General features: G+C 42.5%; 1 protein-coding gene across 2 annotated transcripts in view; it reads left to right on the top strand.

Moving 5' to 3' along the window:
• The window catches only part of Dis3l2 (DIS3 like 3'-5' exoribonuclease 2), a 401,227-nt gene that overhangs the window by 56,795 nt on the left and 326,083 nt on the right, over positions 1-18,349 (top strand). Inside the window, exon 1 of one of the 2 annotated variants that reach the window (XM_070014884.1) lies at positions 9,704-9,780. The exons of the other annotated variant lie outside the window; for it this stretch is intronic. The gene's annotated coding sequence lies outside the window, so the exon portion shown is untranslated. Of the gene's footprint in view, positions 1-9,703; positions 9,781-18,349 lie in introns of those variants that run through there. 2 annotated transcript variants of the gene reach the window in all.

The following is an 18,349-nucleotide window of genomic DNA, read 5'->3' as shown; positions in this document are numbered from 1 at the left end:
GGGAAATAATGTTATTTCCCTTACAAATTTCATTATGATTTTGCTTATTTGATATTGAAAATGCGAAGGACTACTTTATGGAGTTCATAGCCTCTAACCCCCATGGAACAAGGGGGTCTGCACTCAGGGCCTTGGCCAAACACTCTGCCCCTTGAGCCATGTTCCCAGCCCATAGTTTCCCTTTTCAGTCTACAGATCTTCATTAAGCACTTGTTTGTGCCGGTACTGGGGCTTGAACCCAATCCTTTGGCTGGTGCTCTACCACTTGAGCCACACATCCACCTCCAGCTTTTTGCTGGCTTATTGAAGATAAGAGTTTTCTAGATTTGTCTGCCTGGTCCGGCTCTGAACCATGATCCTTAGAACTTAATCTGGTAAGTAGCTGGAATTATAGGAATGAGCCACCAAAGTCAACTTACATATATTTTTTGGTTTCTTTCCTGAACTTTATTAGTTTTTCCTTATTCATCTTTAGTTTTCTTTTCTTTCTTGTCAAAACTGTTCAAACTTGTCCAAAACTGTTCATTTCCTATAATGTTCTCGTGTTTAGGATTTGATTTTGAGGAATATTTCTTAATAACTGGAACTTTTATAAATTTTCTCTAATTCTTTTGGGTATTTAGTTGGTTATATCAGTGGTTTGTAAATATTTTGCTCCTTAATTTTTACTTGTTTTGTATATAAAACATGTCTTTCATAACTTATTTGATTTTATATTTACTACTTTTTAAAGCTTTTTACTTAAATCTTCAAACAATTGGCTGTAGGTCTCATTATTTTTCTCTTTTTCTTTATTACTATAGTAAAGAAATAAAGAAATATGGAAGTGGCGCTGTAGCTCAAGTGGTAAAGCGCTAGCCTTGAGCTGAAGAGCTGAGGGACAGCCCTCAGGCCCAGAGTTCAAGGCCCACGACCGACAAAAAAAAAAAAAAAAGGAAAGGTTTATCTGACTCAGTTTTATTAGTGTACCTAGTATCTTTTTGGTTTTAAAAACAACGTCTCCAAGTTCAATGTGGCCTTTTGAACTCTATTGTTCTAACCTAGACCATTCTTCCATTCCCATCTGGCCAAGTATAGACAAGTAGTATGTTGACTTTCACTCTGATTTTATTGTATTGAAGTCTAGAAAAGTCTAAATCTTTTTGAGTCTCTTGATAATATTTTGGTCTTCAAAATTGCAACTAATTTTTGTGAAAGCTTAATATACATCAAGGAAAGTCCTCTATTCCCTCATTTGTCTCTGTTGGAGACGTTTCTTTAGGCCTCTTTTTGTGGCAGAAGACATTGAAGCCCTGAGGTGCAGGACTCGCTGATGCTTTCACAGTGGAGCTGAGGAAGAGCCTGCTGGGGCCAGTGAATGCAGCATTGTTGGGAATCCATGCCAACATGCTCCAACAGAACCCTTCCCCTGCTGCTGCTCACGTCCATTGAAGACACAGAGCAGAGCTGCCTTTGGCTAAACAGCATGTTTGGGGAGTTCTCCCTTCCTTCAGCTTACCTACCTGACACACAAAGCATCAGACTGAGTGCTATTCTTGGTCCTCTTTTAGGCTTTGGCTGACAAAGGAATTCTCTCCTAGAGGGCTGACTTCCTATGCAAATCCATCTCCAGTGGGTCCCCCATTGGTATTCTGGGCAAGTCTAGGAATGCTGGAATCCTGGGATGAACATAACTTCATCAGTCAAGCTAGCACATGCCATGTTTGTGTGCAAGTATGATTTATCTGAACCAGATTTAAAGTAGTTCTTTCTTCTCTTTAAATGTGTGTGTGTGAGTGTGTATGTGTGTGTGTGCTTGTTTGTGTATGTTTAAAATAAGGTGAATAGATGTGGATTTTGTCTTTTTAATCCAGTCTGTGATTCTGTTTTTATTTTTTTAATAGGAGAATTTAGTCCATTTACATGTAATCTTATAATTATTGTAATTGTGTTATCTGGCACTTTTCTTAGTTAATAAAATTCTTTGTTTTCAACTTAGAATAATTTAGGTGAGATCAAATGCAACTTTTTAAAAAATCCAATTTCCTAGGATTTTACTTTCTTCACTTACCCAACAAAACACAATATTGTATTCATTTTTCATGCCTATGCTCTTTTTCATACATAGATTCAGAGGTGGTTTTTTGTTGTTGTTTACATAACTTCTCCAAGTCCTCCTTTAAGTAAATATCCTTGGTTTTGTTTCACTAACCTAAGACATGTCATCCTAGTTAAGTATTCTAAGATCTCTTCTTTATAGCATATAATTACACACACACAAATACTTTTTTTTGTCAGTCATGGGGCCTGAACTCTGGGGGCCTGAGTGCTGTACCTCAGTTCTTCAGCTCAAGACTAGCACTCCCACTTGAGCCACAGCGCCACTTCGGGCTTTTTCTACTTATGTGGTGCTGAGGAATCAAACCCAGGGTCTCATGCATGCAAGGCAAACATTCTATCACTGAGCCACCTTCCCAGCCATGATTATAACTTTTTCTTGTGTATATACTCTTCAGAAAAATCACCACTCACTCTCCTCAAATTAGCCTATATACATACTCATACCCTCACCTCTAGGGAAGATGTTGACTTGTATAGTCATAATTCTTCTGGATGAGTTTGTTTCCCTGGCTCAGCTGATTGGCTCAGACAGGTCCCTAACCCAATGCATAAACTGCCCTCAGCCAATCAGATACTTTCTCTATAAAATCGTAGAATGAGGAAATTAGGTGAACCAGTGTGACACTCTGGAAAAGGTGATATTCTTTATTGACTATTTCATCTCCACTCCTCCAACACATGCATGCATGCATGAATGCACTCATGTGTATATATACACACACAGACTGGCTCTATGGATTGTTGATCTAAAAAAGAATTGTGGGTTCTATACAAGAAGTTTGGTAGGCCATGTTGTGTGCTGCAGGGATAGAATATATACTCCATTGGGACCAATGGATAATCATGACCAAGATATGTAGTCATTTATATTTCTGCTAGTGACTGCCATTTAGGATAAGCTCTTATTAAATCGTTATAATATGTTTACTAGTTATCAGGCACTGTTGAAAGTGTACTGGCTCATTTAAATGTATTGGCTCATTTAAATCTCTACCAGTGGCAAAGAAAATGGAGACCCAGAAGGGTTAAGTAACTTGCCCAAGGTCTCACAGTGAATAACTAGGGGAGTTGGATTTAATCCAACAGTTTGGCTCCCCCAGCCCCTGTACCTTAAGTGTCACTATGCTGTACTGCTGTGATGTTGGATTTGCAACACGAGACACCTCTTTCTGTTAAATCGGCTTCATATAAAGCTGGTAACTGGGAGGTGGCAAAATATAGAAGAAAACTTAAATTTTGTTCTATAAAGCTCTTCCTCTGCAGTGAATTCAACAAAGGTCCCAGCACTCTCGTTTTGTGAATTTTATCCATTCTTCTCTTTATAGTATATAAATTATTAGATGCCACTTGCTGCCGGTGAGACATTGAGTGATTAAGAGAACACTCAAAACTTGAAAAAACAAGCTGGGAGCTGGTGGCTCACACTTGGAATCCTAGCTACTAAGGAGGCTGAGATCTGAGGATCACAGTTTGAAGACAGCCTGTGCAGGAAAGTCTGTGTGAGACTCTTATCTCGAATGAACTACTCAGAGAAAGGTGGAAGTAGTGTTGTGGCTCAAGTGTTAGAGTGCTAGTCTTGAGTGCCAAAAGGCTCAGGGACAGTGTCCAGGCCCTGAGTTCAAGCCCCAGGATCATCAAGAAAAAAAAGTGAAAAAAAATTGATGATCCTATCTCTAAGGGATAGGAGAAAGATAAAGTAGTAGGATGGTGAGAAAATATCAAGATGAAGACAAAAATTTTTTTTTTTTTTTTTTTTGCTTTATTTTTTATTATTTTTTTTTGGTCCGGTCATGGGGCCTGAACTCTGGGCGTGGGCACTGTCCCTCAGCTCTTCAGCTCAAGGCTAGCGCTCTACCACTTGAGCCACAGCGCCAGTTCCGGCTTTTTTCTTTTTGCTTATGTGGTGCTGAGGAATCGAACCCAGTGCCTCTGGCATGCAAGGCATGCGCTCTACCACTGAGCCACCTTCCCAGCCCAGACAAAAATTTTTTTGAGGTAGGTTTCACCATGTAACTGAAGATGGCCTTAAATTTGTGATCTTCCTTCCTCAGCCTCCTGAGTGCTGAGATTATAGGTCTGTGCCACTAGGTTAGGCTAAATGATCTGAAAGCTAAGAATGAGATGTGTGTGATGATGCATGCCTATAATCTTAGCTGCTTTCCATTGGGGAGGTAGTAGGATCCACAGTTCAAGGTCAGCCCTGGTGAAGTTAGCTAAAGACCTTATCTGAAAAACAAACTAAAGAAGGACTTTGGGGACATGACCAAAGTACTACACAGTGCTCACCTAGCCTAGCCAAGCTTGAGTTTAATCTCCAGTACTGGGGGTGGGGGTGGAGGGAAACAGTGGAATGAAAATTTAGAAGGAAGCTGGGCAACAGTGGCTCAAACTTGCAATTCTAGCTTCTCAGGAGGCTGAGAAATGAGGATCTAGATTTGAAGCCAGCCCAGGCAGAAAAGTCCCTGTGAGACTCTTACCTCCAATAACCCACTCAAAAACTGGAAGTGCAACTGTGGCTCAAAGTGGTGGATTGCTACACTTGAGCAAAAAGAACTCAGGGACAGTGCCTGGAGTTCAAGCTCCATGGCTGACAGAAAGAAGCATTTCTGAACTAAACTAAAAATGAAGTGGAAGAGCTGGGCACCAGTGGTTCTTGCTTGTAATCTTAGCTTCTCAGGAGGCTGAGATCTGAGGATTGAGGTTTAAAGCCAGGCCAGGAAGTAAATCTGAGAGATTCTTAGCTCAAATTACTTCCAAAAAGTCTGAAAATGAAGCTCAAGTGGTAGAACTCTAGCCTTGAGGGGCTGGGAAGGTGGCTCAGTGGTAGAGCGCATGCCTTGCATGCCAGAGGCCCTGGGTTTGATTCCTCAGCACCACATAAGCAAAAAGAAAAAAGCCGGAAGTGGCGCTGTGGCTCAAGTGGTAGAGCGCTAGCCTTGAGCTGAAGAGCTGAGGGACAGCGCCCAGGCCCAGAGTTCAGGCCCCATGACTGGACCCAAACAAACAAACAAACAAACAAACAAAAAAAAGAACTCTAGCCTTGAGTGACAAAGCCAAGGGACAACATCCAGGCCCTGAGTTTAAGCCCCAGGATCGGCACACACACAGACACACACAGACACACAGACACACAGACACAGACACAGACACACACAGACACACACACACACACACACACACACACACACACACACACATACAGTAAAAGAACTAGGAAAAAAACTTGCTAAACAGGTAAATACGATATTAATAGAATTGTGAAAAACTTCATTAACAGTTAAAATATGTTAGAGATAAAATGTTAAACAGGAGTTAGAACATAAAACAGAAAACTAACATAAAAGGATAAGATGAGGGGCTGAGCAGGTAGGTCAGTGGTAGAGCATTTGCCTCTACAAAAAAAAAAAAAAAAGAAAGTGGCTCCTAAAATGTTCTAATAATTTTTAGATTATAAAAGCTAAGAGGGGGCTGGGAAGGTGGCTCAGTGCCTTGAATGTCTGAGGCCCTGGGTTCGATTCCTCAGCACCACATAAGCAAAAAGAAAAAAGCCGGAAGTGGTGCTGTGGCTCAAGTGGTAGAGCGCTAGCCTTGAGCTGAAGAGCTGAGGGACAGCGCTCAGGCCGAGTTCAGGCCCCACGACCAGACCCCCCCCCCCCCCAAACAAAAAAGCTAAGATGAAGGCTGGAGTTATGACTGAAGAAATAAGAGTGAAGGCTGTGAGCAAGAAAGATGAGTGAGCTCAAGCCTTGAGTTCAAGTCCCTGTGCCAGAAAAGAAAGAAAAATAATTTAGAGAAAATAATCCCAGCTATGTTGGAGAAAGTGATAAGAAGGACTGAAGTTTAAGGCCAGTTGAAGCAAAAAAGTTATTGAGACCCCCATTTCAACTAATAAGCTGTGAGTGGTGGTTTTTACATACCATCACAACTATGTAGGAGGTATAAAATGGAGGATCACCATCTAGCTGGCCATGGCAAAAACAGGAGCCTCTACTTAAAAAAAATAATTAAGACAAAAAGGGCTGGGGTGATGGTTCAAATGGTAGAGTGCCTACTTAGCAAGTGCAAGGTCCTCAGTTCAGACCCCAGTACCATAAGCGCACACACACACACACACACACACACACACACACACACACACACACACACACACACACACACAGAGTTAAGCGAACCCCTCTCCCCAATACTTGAAACACAAAAGGAAAAAGTATTTACTTGACCTTAAATGAGGCAAGAACAAAACCAAGCTACAACCAGACAACTTCCAATCGGAAACAGTGACCTGGGCGGAGTGGAGGTGCTGAAGTTGATGTACTCATGCCCATTGTTCACCCACAGCGCCTTCAGCCCCCATGTGTAAAGAGCAGGCTCTTGGCACCCCATTATGTCCCACAGCTTTGCTGGGTTGTCCAGTTAGATCCAGTCTCGCAAAGTGGTACCCTAGGCCAGGAAGCACTCCCTCCTTTTGGTGCTTGGAGTGTTTTCAATTCTACCTTCTTTTATCTTTCCCTTATTTCAGAGTGCTTTCATTATCTTTTAGTTCTTTTATGATGAAATCAGCATGTGAAAGGCAATTAAATCAAGCTACCAAGTGAATTTATTCTACCTTATCTCCTTGACATTCTTGTGGTATTACATTTGGTCATGACACTGTTTTTCACGTACAGTCCCACAAGTTCATACATGCAATCCCACCTTTATCACCTTGGTTCATCGTTTATTGATCTTGAGTTGCTTAGTTACTGCTTCCTTCACTGTTACTGGTAAGGGAAATGAGAATCTACAGCTCAAGGACTGGACTGGTAGGTGAGGGTGTGGTGAAGAGGTTAACTTCAGGCAGTAAAGGCTCTTGCGTCTGCTTTTGTGACGCAGATGGATGCTAAAACTGAAATCTAGATTAGAGAAGTTGTTGTTGGTGGTGGTTAGATAGGATTGTTTTTGGAAAGTCTGGGGACAATAATTGCTGCTCATAACCCCTAAAGTGCTGAAAATGCTAGACCTTCACAACAGATGGATGGACTGAATGTTTGTATCTCCTCAAATTCATATGGAAAGTGAGTCCTTTGGGAAGTAACTGGGTCATGAGGGTGGAGCTCTGAAGAATGGGATTAGTGCTTTTATGAGAAGGAGCTGTAAAGCTAGTATCTAGCTCCCTTCCTGTCATGTCAGGACAAGAACTGGGAAGTGGGCCCTGATCAGACAGTGAATCTGCCAGTGCCTTGATGTTGACTTCCTAGCCTCTGGACCCATGAGAAATATGTTTCTGTTGTCTAAGTGTCTGTCTGTGGTACTCTGTTAGAGCAGTGAAGACTGAATAAGACAGACACTGTCCCTCCCATTTCCAAACTGGAATGCTTCCAGAGGCTGTAGATGGCTCTCTTCATTTACCAACAGGTTGGGTAATTCTGGTCCCACTCATATGCTGGATCTTGGGGGCTCTTCTGAAAGCATCATTAACTGGCCAACCACCATCTAGAGTCTGAAGCCAAACACAGCATATCACTTTGTAGCTTTTCTGCAGTTCCTTGAAAATATGCCCAGCAATAATAAACCTCCATCTCTTGAGGCACCATTGAACTTTCCCACAAATGAATTGTCTGGCTTTTAAACAGTATAACCTTTTAGAATAGAGAGCACATTCAAAGCTGCAAGCACTATGCAATTCATAGTTTATCAACTCCATGTGTTTGGGCCTTCCTTTTTCTATATTATGAGGTGACTGTCCCTTTTGTTTCCAAATGGTTTAGTTTCCTTTCACTAAATTATGACCACTTTTTTGACTCTACTTTGCTGGTATTACACCTAAGTCTCTGCCATAGACCAGATGCATTTGCTCCCATTCCCAATTCTTATATTGAATCTTAACACCCAATAGGATGGCAGTAGGAAGTTGGGTCTTTGGTAGGTGATCAGGTCATGAGAGCCAAGTCCTCATTATGGGATTAGTCCCCTTATAAAAGAGACAAGAGAGCTCTCCTGTACTGCCCTGTGAGGACTATGAACAGGAAGTAGGCCCACATCAGACACTGAGTAAGCTGGAAGGCTGGATGTGTCAGCCTTCAAAGAAGCAGGTTGCTCATATGCCCCCTTGACCAGTACTTTGTGTGTTTCTAAAAATTTCAGCCAAACTTTAAATTTCTTGGTCTACTTCTACAGATAGCTGGTCAAAGCTATCAGTGGATAGATCTATGCGGTCTCCAAGAGAAAAAAAATATTTCTCTTTTGAGAGAGATTATTTGCAATATTTGTCCCAGTGGGAACACGTAGAAGTTATAAGACTGCAGACATACTTGAGGGGCAAGCTTCTCAGCCCGGGTCCATTCCAGAGTGTGTGGTGTTTGTTCTTCAGCCTGTATGAGGAAGTTGAGCTCATTTGAGTGCCCTGAGATATGTCCACTGAGATATGTCCACCCTAGCCCTGTAGCCTTCATTACAGATGACACTTTCCCCAAGTCGGGTCAAGACATCTGATGAAATATGCCTGTTGAATTTAGGTGACTGTGTAGGATATCCTTCCTTTGCTCTGGTCCTTGCTCTTCTATTTCTGCTTAGTCCTGAAATCCCACATTACATTGCTTTAAGTCTTTGTTCTCTGCCTCTGCTGGGTCTCCCTATTTCTGTCCCATTGGTCCTTTTTCTACCTTTTGAATCCCTGGACACCTGACATCCTCTGCTTTCTGCCTTATCTGGGCATCGCCTATCTTACAGCTTGAAAAGATAAGTTTTGACCATATCATAGTTTGGCTGTGGGTTCTGGGAAGATCTTGGAGAAATTTAAAAACTAAAGGCCCATTGATTCATTTATTTCTTAAACAATGTAGATTAAAGATTAAGAAATTTCCATCTTTAAAGAGCTATCAGTTACTAGTAGGGGAATCCCGAATCTGCTTCTAGCATAGCAATGCTCTTTGAAACATTCAGAAACGCAGGCACGATTGAACTTTTTTCTTGATTCATGTGAGTGTGCGGTAGTCATCATACATATTCAAGCCACCTTTTATGCTGACATTGCATTCTGAAGTTTGATTGTTTTCACAGGTGACCTCCACAACATTTGACGACGGTGGCCTGTCCCTTACTGGCATTCTTCCCTCTCTAGACACCAGGGCTGGCTTTGGGAGCTCCTTTCAGTGGGTTCCATATCCACACCCACAATCTGACTAGCAATACACACCCTTTTCACTTGGTTAAAGTCTCCGCCATCATTGTTTCCACCCATGTCTGGGGAAGGCATCTCTAGGGCAAGCTCTATGGCGTCCTTTGTTCTTCCTAGCGTGAAGGACGCGGGGCCTGGGTTGCTGTGCCATTAGCTGCACCGGCCTTGCCCGGCCTTCAGCCACCGTGCCAGCACTGCACCTGGCTCCGAGCAGGTGGACAAGCAGGTGGGTGGATAAAACTTGCAGCCGGAAAGCGGCCGGCGTGCTAACCCTGTCTCAGGGTCCTTCCGGTTTGGAGCTGCCGGCGACAGACCCCGCTGATGGAGGCAGAGAGGCCGAGGCGGCGGCTCAGCGAGGGCAGAACAGCGCCGAGCACCTGGGAGGCGCGCACACGCCCCGCACGCCGCGCTCTTGACTCCATCCGGCCACCGTCGCTCCCCGCGACGCGCGCCCGTGACCCGGAAGAGCATTCTCCTTAGCAACTGAGGGTCCGCGGCGCCGGCGCCGGCCTCCGAGAGCGACGGTGAGGCCTCCTCCGCCCCTCCCCCGCGCTCGTCCCCTCGGCCCCGACCCACGGCCCGTCCTCCCTCCCGGGGCGCCACGGCGGCGGCCTGGGGCCAGCGTGCCCCGCCCGTCCCCGGCGTCTCCCCGGGCCCTGGCGTCGCCGCTGCCCACCTCACGCCCCCTGCGGCCCGGCCTCCCGGGGCCGCTCCTGGCGCCTGGCCCGGCGGGGCCGCCCTGGTGGCTCCGTTCGGTGTGAGAGGATGGAGGCGGCGTTGGAGCCCGCTGCATTTGTAGCTGGAGGACGGCTCCCGAGGCGTCCTCCGGGGTCTCCTCCGGGGCCCGGCAGGCGCGGCGCCCCGGGGCCGGAGACAACGGCCGCCCTAGCGCGGCCCTTGACGTTTGCTCGGTGCCTGGCGCGGCCGCGGAGCCGTGCGCGCTCTCCGCCTCCTCCACCGCAGGGACCCATTTAATTGTACACGTTCGAACCGCTCAGCTTCCGGCGGACTCGCCTTCCACATTGGGTGTGAGGTGTGGCTAAGGTTCCGTCACTTAACTTTGGGTGCCTACCGCTTTTTAGATGTGCAAGAAACTCTTCTTGGGACCGATTAGGAGATGGGAAAGATTTCAAGAGAATTTGTTACGGGGAAGTAGGAGGAGCAGGTGTCAGAGTTACACTTGAAAATACACTGTGACACTGCAAACCTACCTCGAGTTTGGCGCAGTGGTAACTAGGAAAACCTTAGACTTCATGTAACTAGATGATGACCACATTTAACTAATGACATGGAGTGGGAACATGTATCTTGAAAATGACATTTAGAAATAAAATGCAAGAGCTTATATACCAAAATCCATTGTTCAAAAACTGTAATAATTGTTATTTTTCTTTTGAAGCAGGTTCTCAAGATCGATCTGTCTTGTTTGTCTGTCTATCTATCTATCTATCTATCTATCTATCTATCTATCTATCTATCTATCTATCTATCTCCAAAGCTAGGCTCAAACTTGCTCTGTAGCCCGTGCTGGCTTAAGGTAGGAATTCTACCTTAGCTCTCCCTGGGATTATAGGTGTGTGCTATCACATTGTATCACAATGTATAATTTCATTTCAATCAGTAAGTGTTAAGTGTCTATATTATTATATGCGCCCAAAATGATATAGAAGAAATGAAAGATTGCACACTTTACATCATCAGGAAAGCAATAAGGTGACAGCGGTTAAAATGTAAACTGTATGGTAGATACTATGTACTGTAGTAGGTCAGAAGGTGGAGAAGTCATTATGGACTGGGGTTTCAGGGATATCTTTATGGATTAAATGAGACTTGATTTTTCTTTTTAAAAATTTTTTTATTGTGAATATACTGTACAGAGGGGTTACAATTACACGGGCAAGATAATGAGTACATTTCTTATCAAGCATTGTAGCCTCCTCCTTTGTTGATTTTTCTTCAGAGTGTAGATACAATCTGAACTTATACTGGAGGGGTTTTGAAGGGCTAAATTAGGTGTTTTTGGTGTATACCTGTACTGGGGTTTGAACTGGGTGTCTGGGTGCTGTCTCTTGGCTCTTTTGCTCAAGTCCTATAGACTTTCTGCCTGAGCTGGCTTTAAATTGTCATAGTCGGATCTCAGCCTCCTGAGTTGCTAGGATTGCAGGCCTGAGCCTGTAATTAATCCCACTAATTTTCTTAAATTCTTTAGGGTTTGGAAATAGTTTCATGTGACATTTTCTTTCTTTTTTTTGGGGGGGGATTTATTGTTATTATAAAGGAGATATACAGAGGGATTACAATTACATGAGTCAAGTAATGAGTACTTTTCCTTTTGTACAATATCTTCTGTACCCTCACTCTCTTCCATTTCCTCTCTCTTGTCTCTACCTACAAGTTGTATAGTTGACATTTTCTTATTTTAATCTTTAAGGCCATTTGATTTCTGATCTATTTATTTTTAAATATTCTTAGTATAAATCTCTGTGGCATTTTTTCCCCCATGTTTGTGATCAAGGATAATGGGGCTACTAGCAGGGGATTTGCACTTTAGAGATGGTTTGCTTCTGCAGTTGAACCACAGCAGTATAAGTAGAATTAGTTGTTATTACATATGTGCTTAAAACTCTTGTGCATGTTAACTTGACTGACATTTCCTGAGTTCAGTTACATAGGAGACGCCCAGTCAGGAGATATCAAAACCAAATTACTCAGCAACCAGTAGCTGTGCTTTATCTGTCATAGGAGTGAGTGAGTGAGTGTGTGTGTGTGTGTGTGGTGTACGCATGCATGGGTATGGGGGGAGGGGAATTAGCTTACCTGTCTGATGTTCAGTGTTTGTTTTGAGACACAGAAAAGCCAGACTAGCTATTTTTAAGGCTCATTTTCTTTGTGAATCCACCAAAGATACATTTATGAGGATGTACAACGTTAGTTACACAGAAGAGGATTTCATTGTTATATCTCCATACATGTTTATAATACGTTCCAGTCAGTCTCACACCTATCACTCTCTCTTCCTTCTTCCTAAGACAATTTCAATCGACCATATGAGAATACACAAATTCTTAAGACCTCTTAAAATGTTTTGTTGCTTTCTTACAGATTTTATGTTCATTTCTTCATATACTTAGCAATTATTTGAGGGCTCTTTTGGTACCAGGCACTGTGGTTGGTCTTGGAATTGGGAAGAATGAAAACATGGTCTCTATCCTCAGCAGATGATAATCAAAGAATTTACACCAATGTTCACTTGCCTCTGTGACAAACATTTTGGCTAGGGAATCACTGAAGGGAATTGAGACTGAGATCTGCAGGATGCACAGGCAGGGCAGTGTTCCAGCCAGAGCAGTTAGTGGGGCAGAAACTTTCATGTCCAGTTCATAGAGAAGACGAGGGATTCAGGATACAGTCTTGTATATGGAGCTGGAAGAGTGTAGAAGAATCTGGTGGGAGAGAGTGCTATGCTGAGAGGTGGATGGGGGTTACCTGGTGCCAGGCCTTAGAGTCAAGTTGAGTTTTTTATTCTGTATCCTGAATAGGGAGAAGCTACTATAAGGGTTCTATTTGGAGGCTTAGGCTGGATTTGGGGTGAGGATGACACAGTGGTGTTTGAATAGCTTGCTTTGTATTTCTACCACTGCTTAGTATTTGTGTTGTTTTCTCATCCTATTTACTCAGCTTTGTTACAGTGGAAACTTCCATGTCTCACTATCAAGATGTATTTATTTTTTTTAATAATTGAGAGAAAATAATTTTAGGAATTAAGATTGTTTCATAGGAGTTACTTGAGTTGAAATACTGCAACATAGTAATTCTCTTTATTCTCTTCCCTGTTTTCTTTTGGTGTTGATAGTGGGGCTTCAAATCAGGTCTAGGCATTGTCCCTTAGCTTTTTTACTCAAGGCTGGTGCTCTACCACTTGGCCACATCTCTATTTCTGGTTTTTTGGTGGCAAATTAGAGATAAGAGCCTTACAGACTTTCCTGCCTAATGTGGCTTCAAACCATGATTCTTAGATCTCAGCCTCGTGAGTATCAGCTAGGATTACAGGTGAGAATGAATAGTGCCTGAATTATATGAACTACTCTATAGATGATTGTTAAGCCCATTTGCTGTATGGCACTGTTTAAATCTGAGGTTTGTTTTTAAATTGATTTTTTAAAAAATGTTAGAATGATGTGTCTGTTGATGAAATGGGAGTATTGAGGTTGTTCAGATCCAATTACTGTGCTTGGATCTGTTCTTTTATGTCCAGTAGTATTTTTTTTATAACATCAAGTATACAAACAATTTGGTACATATGAATTTAAAATTGTTATGATCTTCTTGATAAAGTGTTCCCTTATTAATGGGTAGTGCTATTATTTGTCTTTTTTTTTTTTTTGCCAGTCCTGGTGCTTGAACTCAGGGCCTGGGTGCTGTCCCTGAGCTTCTTTTATTCAAGGCTATCAGTCTACCATTTGAGCCATAGCACCACTTCTGGCTTTTTCTGTTTATGTGGTACTGAAGAATCAAACCCAGGGCTTCACGCATGCTAGGCAAGCAGTCTACCACTAAGCCACATTCCTAGCTCTCTTATTTATCTTAAAAAAATTCTTTATCTTCTTTATTCTCACTAAAATTTGGCTGAAGTCTTTCAGATATGAGTATAGCTACTACTGCCATATTTGGCTTCCATTTACTGCTATGCCCTTTCCATCCTTCTATTTTCAGTCCGTGTATATCTTTGCTAGTGAGAGATGTTTCTTAAATAAAAATAATAGTGTCATCAAATAAGTAAAATGTATTTTTTTCTTTATTACTGAATGTAGTATTTCCTCAGTAAAATCTTCTGTCCTGGTAGTCTTCCTCTTTTTGATCTACTGGTCATGCGCTCTACTGCTTTTTTAAACTTTGATTTATTGAAGTGTTTTCCAACAATTCCATTGTCTTCCCCCATTTCCAAATCTTAGTTTCCCTGCTGGATTTCTCATCCGTGTTGACTTTTTTGTTCAGGTCTTGAATTAACTTTTTCTTCCTTCCTTCCTTTCTTTCCTTTCTCTTTCCTTCCTTCCTTCCTTCCTTCCTTCCTTCCTTCCTTCCTCCTTTGTTTGTTTGTGTGTTTCTTTCTTTCTGTTTCCTTCCTTCCTTCCTTCCTTCCTTCCTTCCTTCCTTCCTTTCTTTCTTTCTTTCTTTCTTTCTTTCTTTCTTTCTTTCTTTCTTTCTTTCTTTCTTTCTTTCTTTCTTTCTGGTTGGCTGTGGGGCTTGAACTCAGGCCTGGACACTATACTTGAATTCTTTTACTCAAGGCTGACACTCTGCCACTTTGAGCCACAGCATTACTTCTGGTTTTCTGGTGGTTAATTGGAGATAAGAGTCTCACAGACTTTCTGCCTGGGCTGGCTTTGAACTAAGATTCTCAGATTTCAGCTTCCTGCATAGCTAGAATTATAGGTGTGAATCACCAGTGCCTGGCTTTATTTTCTTTCTTGATTTATCTGTTTTGTTTGAATCTCTTTCAGACCATTGATCCTTTTGAAAAGTGACATTTTTATACTCATTTAGCTGTTATGAACTTTGTGTATGTGCACGCATACATATGTGTATGTGTAAGTACATGTGTACCAGTACTGGGGCTTGAATTCAGAGTCTGGGTGCTGTCCCTTAGCTTTTTTGCTTAGGGTTGGTGCTCTACCACTTCATCCACACTTCCACTTCTGGATTTTTGGTGGTTACTTGCAGATAAGAGTCTCACAGACTTTTCCTGCCTGGCATGATTTTGAGTTGTAGTCCTAAAATCTCAGCCCCTTAAATGATTAGGATTATAGGCATGAGCCACTGATGCCCAGATGTTATGAACATAAGCCTTGTCTTTTCATAAAGTGTTTTTATGTTGCATGATCATTTATTAGGTTAGTTTTCTTTTACTGGTGCTCAGAGGAGAGAAAGCATACAGCTATAATGAAATCACCAATTCAAAACCAAAGTAGATAATAAATGTATTAAGAACCACTTAGCAACAGCAGCTATTCCCCAAATAAGGTTATATAGAAGAAAAGAATTAGAGTTCTTATAAAATAAATTAGGAGTTTGAAGGTTTGGGTGGTGCAAGAAGGCAAAAAGAATAAAAAGAGGGAAAGGGAAAGAAGCAAAGTTAACAAATCCTGTCTCTAAAATAAAAATATGTGGACTGGGGGCTGGGCATAGCTTAATTGGTACAGCACTTGACACTGTGGTCAGTGCCTGATACAGAAAAAAATAAGTTGATTTGTTTTGGTCAAGTTGGTTCATTTTTAGATTCAAACTTAGGTTTATTTAGTTTCCAGGAATAGTAGAAAAGAGCAAAAGTTGTGAAACTTTTCTTATCCTTCCTGGTATAGAACTAAAATAGATCAAGAGAATTGTGAACTATCATATATGACTTAGGTTATAAAAGATTTCAAGGATGAACTTTGAGAGACAGGTAAGGTTTTGCAGTTATCTATAAAGACAATGAAACATTTGAGGAAGAGAAAAGAGTATATTTCAGTGCATGAGCATGGAAGAGTAGGACATGTTTTTGGCTAAATAAAGCAGATGACTCAGGAGATTGGACTGAATTGTGAAATATGTTTGATATCTGGGTTTAACATATAAGTTTTCTTTTTTGGGTTGGTCCTGGGGCTTGAACTCAGAGCCTGAGCACTCTCTCCATTACTCTTTTTATTCTATCATTTGAGCAACAGTTCTACTTCCTGCTTTTTTGGTGTTTAATTGGAGATAGAGTCTCATGGACTTTCCTCCCTGGGCTGGCTTCAAACCACAATCCTCAGATCTCAGCCTCCAGAATAGTTAGGGATACAGGTGTGTTAGTGGCACCTGGCCAACATAAGCTTTTGCATGTATTTTTTCTGCATTGGCTATGTGCATGTGACTCAAGAAGGTGTCTTTTAAAATTCCTTCTTCATTAGCAGTCTTGCGCATAATAAGTTTTATTGATTGATTGATAACTTATTTTCTTACTGTAGCACCCTTAGTTAATTTAGAACTTGTGATTACATTGTTCATTGTATGAGAAATCCTCTGTTCATAAAATTCTTTCCAAAGAAGTCAGCATACTTTATGCTACGTCATTTATTGATTGTCTTAGCAGTCAGCTTACTATCCCCAGAGAGTATCCCACTTCCTCTGGATTCCAGAATACGGGCCCATTGTGTGTGTGGCCTTACACTGTTCTAATGAGAGAAGTACTCAGAGGGGTACTCAGAGTGCAGGCCTCGTTCTGGGGCTTTTCTGTTTCTAGCTGGTGGGGCACTGCCCTTGAACTCAGAACTGCCCACCACATGCAGCATTAGCTCTGACACTGCCTGGGTTGGATTGGACTCATTTTAATCTTTCTATCTCAAAGGATTTAAGAGCTGAGATTGCAACGAGGCATCAGTTAATTTTGATCAGTTAAAAATATCTTACTATTAAAATTACAGGGCTGGGAAGGTGGCTCAGTGGTAGAGCGCTTGCCTTGCATGCCTGAGGCCCTGGGTTCGATTCCTCAGCACCACATAAGCAAAAAAGAAAAAAGCCAGAAGTGGCGCTGTGGCTCAAGTGGTAGAGCACTAGTCTTGAGCTGAAGAGCTGAGGGACAGCGCTCAGGCCCAGAGTTCAGGCCTCACGACTGGAATAAATAAAATAAATAAAATTACACCATTCTTCATGAAAGGCTTCTAATTAGTTTATACAACTCTTTTTACTATGGTGTTCTGGCAAGCACTGTCTTTTCCAGAGCCCTCTGAAGTAACTGACAGAAGTCTGAGTTTGGTCAAAGAGTGCATTGACCTTTACTACCTTCTTTCCCTGCCCCCATTGGTCTTCTTGTTAATGCAACTTTTGAAAAAAGAAGATAACAATGAGAGATTCTGCTAACTTGGAATAGGTGGCTCCTTAAAGGATAGGATAGGTCTTAACAGATTTTTAGTAAAAAATTGAGTCTGAAATTGAGACTATATATGTTTTTATGCAAATTCAATGTAATCTTGATTTTTTTTTTTTTTGGTTGGTTATGGGGCTTGAACTCAGGACCTGGTGCTGTCTCTGAGCCTGTTTGTGCTCAAGGCTAGTGTTCTACCACTTGAGCCACACCAACACTTCTGGACCACTTCTGGTTTTCTGGTGGCTAAATGGAGATAAGAGTCTCATGGAAAGGTGGCTCAGTGGTAGAGTGCTTGCCTTGCATGCATAAGGCCCTGGGTTTGATTCCTTAGCACCACACAAGCAGAAAAAGCAGGAAGTGATGCTGTGGCTCAAGTGGTAGAGTGCTAACCTTGAGCTGATGAGCTGAGGGACAGTGCTCAGGCGCAGAGTTCAGGCCCCATGACCACCACCACCACCACCACCACCACCGAGTCCCACGGACTTTCCTGCCTCGGTTGGCTTTGAACTGTGATCCTCAGATCTCAGCCTCCTGAGTAGCTAGGATTACAGGCAGGAGCCACTGGTTCCTGGCTTGGTTTATCATTATTTTTTGTCGGTCGTGAGGCTTGAACTCTGGGCCTGAGCGCTTTCCCTCAGCTCTTCAGCTCAAGGCAAGCGCGCTACCACTTGAGCCACAGCGCCACTTCCAGTTTTCTGGTGGTGATCCTCAGATCCTCAGATCTCAGACTCCTGAGTAGCTAGGATGACAGGCGTGAGCCATCAGTGCTTGTTTGGGGGCTTGAACTCAGGGCCGAGGTGCTGTCTGAGATTTTTTGCTCAAGGCTAGTGCCTACTACCTGAGCTATAGCTTCACTTCTGCCTTTTTTGGGTATTAATTGGATATTAGGGTCTTGCAGACTTTCCTGCCTGGGCTGGCTTTGAACCATGGTCTTCAGATCTCAGTCTTCCAAATAGCTAGGATTATAGGTGTGAGCCACTGAAACCGGCCTGGCTTTGGTTCTTTTTGAGATTGAGTCTCACGAATATGCCTGGGCCAGACTTGTCCTTGAGTCTCCCATTTACACTTCCAGTCTAGCTAGGATTACAGGCACATATCACTGTGTATAGCTTATTGGTTGAGCTGGGGTACTGGGAAGTTTTTGGCTGTGCTGGCCTTGAACTGTGATTTTCCCAGTCTCTACCTTCTGAGTAGGTAGGATTACAGGT

Source organism: Dipodomys merriami, unplaced genomic scaffold (assembly GCF_024711535.1).
Source record: "Dipodomys merriami isolate MVZ:Mamm:240054 unplaced genomic scaffold, mDipMer1.0.p SCAF_1, whole genome shotgun sequence".
NCBI classification, from domain to species: Eukaryota; Metazoa; Chordata; class Mammalia; order Rodentia; family Heteromyidae; genus Dipodomys; species Dipodomys merriami.
This window is presented reverse-complemented; position numbering and strand designations above follow the sequence as displayed.